The sequence below is a fragment of the Panthera uncia genome, chromosome B4 (assembly GCF_023721935.1).
Source record: "Panthera uncia isolate 11264 chromosome B4, Puncia_PCG_1.0, whole genome shotgun sequence".
In the NCBI taxonomy this organism is placed as follows: Eukaryota; Metazoa; Chordata; class Mammalia; order Carnivora; family Felidae; genus Panthera; species Panthera uncia.
Genome location: NC_064809.1, coordinates 19,309,814 through 19,317,504, shown reverse-complemented (window position 1 = coordinate 19,317,504; position 7,691 = coordinate 19,309,814).

Sequence of the window (7,691 nt, the reverse complement as noted above, 5' to 3'; positions counted from 1 at the left end):
CCTGAGCTGAAGTCGGACGCTCAACCGACTGAGCCACCCAGCTGCCCCTTATTGCTTTTAAATTAGCAATGGGCCATATGGCTTTTTTTTTTTTTTTTAAAGGAAAGGATACATAAATAAATAATGATCTAATGCTGAAACTCCTAACAGTTTGAGTTCTTTCAATAAGGAAAGAACAATAGCCCTGAAATGGAATTAGCTGAATGGAGGTAGGGAGGAGCTCTCTAGGTGAGGGAGGTTGCAATGAGATGAAGAAAGCATCCCATAGGTGGGCTTTTACGTTTACAGATCAGAACATTTCCAATCGGAAAAAAAAAAAAAAAAAAAATTATACTTAAATCTACCCACCCAGCGAACAGCAAAAAATTATTACTGTTTTGAGATTTCAGCTGTTTTGTAGGGAAGTGTATTAAGAATTAAATTGGGTGAAGGGGGCACGTGGGTGGCTCAGTCGGTTAAGTGTCCGACTTCGGCTCAAGTCATGATCTCACAGTTCCTGAGTTCGAGCCCCGCGTCGGGCTCTGTGCTGACAGCTCAGAGCCTGGAGCCTGCCTCAGATTCTGTGTCTCCCTCTCTCTCTGCCCGTCCCCTACTCGTGCTCTGTCTCTCTCTGTCTCTCAAAAATAAATGAATGTTAAAAAAAAAAAAAAAAGAAGACTTAAATTGGGTGAAATCTTACCTGTGAGATTCTGGGCTGGGGGAGGGTGAGGAATGCATATTTTAAGAAAATAGTGGTGAGTTGGCCGGGTTAGAAATTTTAGGTTTAGCGGCAATAATGTATTAGGAGCAAAAAATTTCTTTTAAAGTTCTCTCAACCAACGGCAGCAATTAACCAGTAGATTTCGTAGGAGAAAATGAGACTCGGAGAGTCAAAATAAAACAAACAACACAAAGCGAAACCTGCAACTGGAATGAGTTATTCTTTAAGATTTCAAAAACAGGGGAAGCGAAACTTAAACCAAATCATTCAACTTTGCAAAAGCCCCGCTCTGTGTTGGATATGCCTCAACTTGAAGACGTAAACTTCGAAATAAGACACTGGTCTAAAACCCATAGAGGTGAGCAGGGCAGAGCTCCCTGCATCCCACGCCGGCTACCTGCTTCCCCAGGGCCTCCTATGTCACCACCACTGTCACCGGTGCCAGGGGTTCCTAGACCCGAATGTGTACGTGCAAAGGTGGACAGCACAAAGATCGGTAAGAGAGGACAGAAGCCAGGAAACACACAGTATCCTGAAATGTAAACACCCAATCTTCTGCTAAAACTTGCTGCCATTTTGTTTGAAAAGTAGAAAGACGTTGTGCATCTGTTCTCCCTGTAAGATAGGCACGGCTCTGAAAGAAAGCGCTGGTAAGTTCCAGACAAATGAAGGCTGACAGGCATATATGGTTTGGCATGCTGTGGCTGCCAGGGGCTTACTTCTAACGAGGGTAGATGAGCACATTTATATCGGTTATTTTTTTAAATGCCAAAACGGGGATATTTGGGACAAAAACAAAATGATAAGAGGCTAGGAGTACGGACAGGTTTACATACTTTAATGCTCCTGGATCTCCCTGGGTTTTAACTCCTAACATACACGTTTTAGTAGCAGACGGTCTAGGTCTTAAATCGGTCCTGACTGCTCTGTAATTTACGCAGCCCTCGGTTATGAAAATACATACATTTTATTTATGACTGGTAATCAATGCTTTCTCCTCTCACCGCGTTTCCCGCTCTCGCCAAATACACACCACATCGTGCTTCCTTAGAAAGTTTTTCTTTTCAACAAACCAAAGACTGAGGCAAATGTCAACTTTTTAAAAGTTTACTTATTTATCCTGAGAGTGACAGAGGCAGCACGAGTGGGGGAGGGGCAGAGAGTGAGGGAGACAGAGAATCCCAAGCAGGCTCCACGTCGCCATTGCAGAGACTGATGCAGGGCTCGAACTCACGAAACTGCGAGATCACGACCTGAGTCGAAACCAAGAGTCAGGTGCTTAACCTGCCGAGCGGCCCGGGATCCCAGCGAATATCAGTTCTTAGCCTGACCGCACACTCCCAATTTGCGGTTGGGGTTCTAATCCCTACCAAACAAGACGGGCTTTATTTACTTGTGTAACAGGCAAGGTCAGCAAACATTTAGGTGTTTTCTTAGTGTCACGGCAAAGTACATGGAAAAGACAGTTTTATAGTAATGGCTACTCTTTGCTGAAAATTTCATTGGTGACAGAACTGTCACAAATGTCATGAACCCTCATCAATCCTATAGAGTAGGTATTAGGATATTTTTTAGTTTTGAGAGAGAGAGAGAGAGCTCAAGCAAGGGAGAGGGGCTGAGGGAGAGAGAGAAAGAATCTTTAAAAAAAATTTTTTTTTTTTAACGTTTATTTATTTTCGAGACAGAGAGAGACAGAGCATGAACGGGGGAGGGTCAGAGAGAGAGGGAGACACAGAATCTGAAACAGGCTCCAGGCTCCGAGCGGTCAGCACAGAGCCCGACGCAGGGCTCGAACTCACGGACCGTGAGATCATGACCTGAGCCGAAGTCGGCCGCTCAACCTACTGAGCCACCCAGGCGCCCCAGAGAGAGAAAGAATGTTAAGCAGTCTCCACGCTCAGCACAGAGCCCAACGTGGGGCTCGGTCCCATGACCCTGGGATCATGACCCGAGCGGAAATCAAGAGTTGGACACCCAACTGGCTGAGCCACCGAGGCACCCCTAAAGTAGGTATTATTAAACTCATTTTACAGGTGAGGAAACTGAGGTTGGGAGCAGCTACGTTCTTCACCTGGGGTCACTCAGCCAGGAACCAGCAGAGCCTGGATTTGAAGGCTCAGTTTTGTGAGACCTGCCTCCTCCCAGCGGCCGGGTTCTACCAGGCTTCAGGGTTTCGGGTTAAGGGAAGGCAGTCGGCAGTTCGAACTTGCTGCCCTCCCTGGCGGTATCCGGGAGAGCTGCTCACCACCCTTAAATAAATAAATAGCTGTTACTCCTCCCGCCAGAGCAGACCATATCGAGTTACTGCAAGGAACAGCTCCTTTGCAAATCCAGGCCTATAATTTGGAAATGGTCCCTGGTGACTTTTCACTGGGGGCTCATGTTTTGGCTTGTTTTCTCTGTCCCTAGCTGTGGCTGGCCTCTTAGCTCTCAGTTTGGGAGGACCTTCTGGAACTTCTTTCTGGGACCTCTCAAGTAAATTTTGTGTTTCATCTAATTTGGTGACTACCCTCTCACCGGGTTTTAGCTTTTTTGAGGGGGATGCCAGCTTCTCTGGGTGCCGCGCAAAGTACTCCTCAACAACTGTGAGTATACCCTCGGGCCGGAAGTGGATTAACCCGGAAGCTGATGAGGCTTAATCAGGATCCCAATGTGAATGACCCCTTGCTTCCCAGGGACATTGAGTTCGTAGGGTAGTAGTTTTAGTAAAATTAGCAAAAGGTGTTTCAATTGCTGGTGGTTAGGACTGTTGTGTCTTTCTTTTGTTTTTTGTTTTTTAAGTTTATTTACTTATTTTGAGAGAGAACACGAGCAGGGTAGGAGTAGAGAGAGGGGGAGAGAAAGAATCCCAAGCAGGCTCTGTGCTGTCAGCGAGGAGCCTGACGTGGGGCTCGAACTCAAGAACCGTGAGTTCATGACCTAAGCCGAAGTTTGACGCACGTCCAACTCACGTCCCCCCTGACGCACATCCAGGGGACAGTGGGTTTCTCCTTTAAATTCTCCCTTCCCCTCCCCTCTCTTCCCTTCCGCTCCCTTCCCTTCCCCTCCCTTCCCTTCCCCTCCCTTCCCTTCCCCTCCCTTCCCCTTCCCTTCCCTTCCCCTTCCCTTCCCTTCCCTTCCCTTCCCTTCCCTTCCCTTCCCCTCCCTTCCCTTCCCCTCCCCTCCCCTCCCCTCCCCTCCCCTCCCCTCCCCTCCCCTCACTTTCCTCCTTCCAAAGAACAGAGGATGTTCTCTTCAAAGAGTCTAATGCTAAGGATCAACCTAAGAATATCAACAGTGATTAATTCTGAGAGATGTGAATTAGAAGTGAGTTTCATTGTTTTCCTTTTTATATACACAGTAAAACCTTGATTTGTGAGCATAATTCGTTCCTGAAACATGCTTATAATCCAAAGCACTTGTATATCAAAGCAACTTTCAAAAACCGTTGGCTCGGTTGTGATCATGTGATGTGTGGCGTCACAGACCTCGTATTGCAAGATGTCACTCGTGTATCAAGTTAAAATTGATTAGAAATGTTTGTTTGTCTTGCAAACACTCGCAGAACAAGTCACTCATGTTCCAAGGTTTTACTGTATACTTTCTGATCTCTCTGTAAATAGAATGTATTAGCAATAAGAAAAAGAAGCACGTGAGACCCCTTTCCCCACTGCACCCACAACCGTGTGTGTGTGTGTGTGTGTGTGTGTGATTTTACTGTGGAAATCATTTTCCTTCCTTCCCTCCCGACCCTTCTCCCTCTTTTCCTTAGAATAAATGCATAAGGGCTTGCTGGCATCTTAATAACTCTCTGGGAACTTCAAAGAACGCCTTATTTCATACCTTTTAAAACTGTGTGCGAGATATAAATTTTTAATTTGAGAAAACAGAAGATAGAGGGCAATTTTCTTTGACTTTGACTTTTTGTGTGTGATTGTCAGATATATGTGAAGGGGAGGTCCATGAGTAAACTGCCCTCTAGCAGTTGAGACCCGAACAACACGGAAGCAGAAATTAGTATCTAATTACCTGTCTACATTATTGTCATTCAAGACACGAGACTGCTGAGTCTTATAATTGTGGGGGAAATCGATTCCCTTAGTGCGTTGAGATTTTTGTGGAAGTCCACGAGACACGGTTTGGCTGCCTGTAAGGACGCCCCCTGACTCTCTTTCACTAATGATGAGTGTGAGGCAGGTACCAGCCCTTGGTTGCACGTCCTCTGGGCACAGAACTTAGGTACCAAGCAGGTGTACAAGGTGTGGATGTTTCAGTAGTTCTTTCAAAGACCAAAATATTTATGGTAAAAATGGAATGATGTATTTAGAACATAAGCTGAATCCCTATTACAATTAACAGCTGCCATAGTAAGGTTTCTAGGATTGTCTTTATTTACTCTCAGCATTTTGGGCCGCCCCAGGCCTTCTTCTGCCCTTGCTTTGTGCCTCAGGACATTCTCATTGCAAGGTCCTTAGAGCCCTTGCTAAATGGCTCATTAACACTCCCCAGCTACATGTTAGTGTCTCCTCTGGTTTCCTTAAGGTCTCTTGGTTAGCCCTGTAACTGCACACAGTAGGCATTCAGATGGAGTTCTTTCAAATACGCATCACAATCACAAAGTCCTCTAGTTTGGACACAGGACTCTCCCCGGTGGCCCCACCCTCCCCTCCCCTGTCCCTTCCTTCAACCAGCCCCACCTCTCCGCCTGTGTCTGGTCCCCTCCCAGGTCCACTTTCTCTGTGTGCTGATGTTTTGAGAGGGGGCACTGTGCTCCCGGATTTCTGAAAGGAGTCATGCCGGTTTGCAACAAAACCAAATACAAGCTACAGGCAGGTAAACCATTAGGCGAAACTTGACTGTGAAGCCTGTTTTTTTTCTACATTCTTCGAGCATTAGTGTGTGAATAGGAACTCCATAATGAACTATCATTTTCTTTCTTTCGTTCTCTTTCTTTCTTTCTTTCTTTTCTTCTTTCTTTCTTTCTTTTCTTTCTTCTCTTTCTTTCTTTCCTTTCTTCTCTTTCTTTCCTTTCTTTTCTTTCTTTCTTTCCTTTCTTTCTTCTTTCTTTCTTTCTTTCTTTCTTTCTTTTATTATCGAAATGCACTTGGCCCACAATGTTAGGTTAGTTTTAGGTGTACAAGATGGTGATGTTATAGTTCCATACAGTACTTGGTGCTCGTGAAGATCGCTGCGGTCCCCGTCTGTCACCGTGCGATGTTGTTACCATATTATTGACTACGCCGTACTTTTCATCTCTGTCACTTGTTAATTTCCAACCTGGAAATGCGTGCCTCTTACTCCCCTTCACCTATTTTGCCCACCTCTCCACCCACCTCCCCTTCTGAGAGGCTGTTTGTTTGTTCGTTTGTTTTGATTTCATACCAGCATTGACAGTCTAACTCCAGGTGACGGTCAGCGGGGAGGGCTTGGAAGATTGTGCGATTAAACGAGCTAAAATGTGGATAAACTGTCACCTGGTGCTTGGCGCGCGGTTGGCCCTCCAGTAGTATTTCATTTTCTTCCTTTTGTCACGGTGGTCCGGTCACATTTGTAGCCCTGTGACAGTGTGTAGCTCTGCTCCATAAAGAATCACTTAGAACTTAATGAGCTGTCTTTCCTCCAATGCCATGGGCGGTGTCAACACAATGCTAAACATTGTGACAATTTTTGACTGAATTGAGTTAACTGACTGAATGTTTTGAAGTATTGACACAGCAGCTACAAGAGTGAGAAATGTAGTCAAGCCAGCTATTTGGTACGATGAGAAACGGCAACCATTTCAAGAGTAAAATTAGCAAAGAACAGGAGAAGCCAGTGGGTGTTAGGTGGCCACAGGGCTACCGGGAAGCATTTGCCAAACGACCCGGTTTAGGGGACAGACGGGGGAAGTGGAAGTCTGAAGATGTCCCTGGATCACCTGACAAGCAGAGCAAAGCTGAGGGACCACGCGGTCTCACCCCTTTTTTTACCAAAGCCTCTTTAATCGACGCCGAAGGAACGGCAGTAGAGAATGGAAAGTCTTCGCGAATGTTTGAGAAATGACAAGTGACGATTTGTTTCTTCCTTCTGTCCTTTTCAGCCACTGTCTGCCTTCAGGTCCCTTCGTCTGATGGCCCTGAGGGTGGGTGTCATGCTCTCTAGTGCTGGCAGCCCACAGATGGGCTGGGGGTGGGAAATCTTTGCAAAGAAAGTTGGGGAAAGGATTGTTCTGATTGGGAAATACTTGTTCCGCAGTTCAATTTTCAGTGAATATTTTTTAAAGATTAGAAACATTGTGTTTTACAGGTACATGTGAATCTATAAGTTGTTACACAGACATATCATAAATAATGTATAATCAGTAATATAATTCATATTATCTGTCTGCTATATTATACATATAACATACGGTATTATATATATAGTACATATACCGTGTTATCTCTCAGATGTGCAGTGAGATAACATAGTATATATACCATGTATAAAATATTGCATGTATTATATGTATAATGTGTAATGATACATGGATAATACATAACATATGGGTCAGGGAGAGAGAATTGAGTAATTTTATTATTATTATTTTTAAATTTTTGAGAGAGACAGAGACAGAGCATGAATGAGGGGTAGGGTCAATACAATAACTCTGTGTGAGGAACCTCCTCTGGCAAAAAGAGAGTTGGGAAAGGCCAACTTAGTTGACCCAAGAGACATTCAATATAACAAAATTTTACTTGAACCAAAGGACCTGGACAGGTTTGTGAGGTTGCTGTAAGAGATTCTGGCATCTCCGTGTGAGGAGACCACAGCTGGTTCACTGTCCTCACCAGGGAAGCCTAGTTCAGGTCAGACTGGATCAAGCAAATGAAGTAACTATTTTGACTGGTTTTTTGCTCCAGGACCTTCCCTCCTTCCAGGGCATTGGTAAGAATGATCAAATCACTTTGTGCAGTCATAGACTTGAGACAGCCTATCGCTTGTGGCCTTTATTCCGATTCATTCTGTGGCACACAGCTCGCGTCACAGAGAA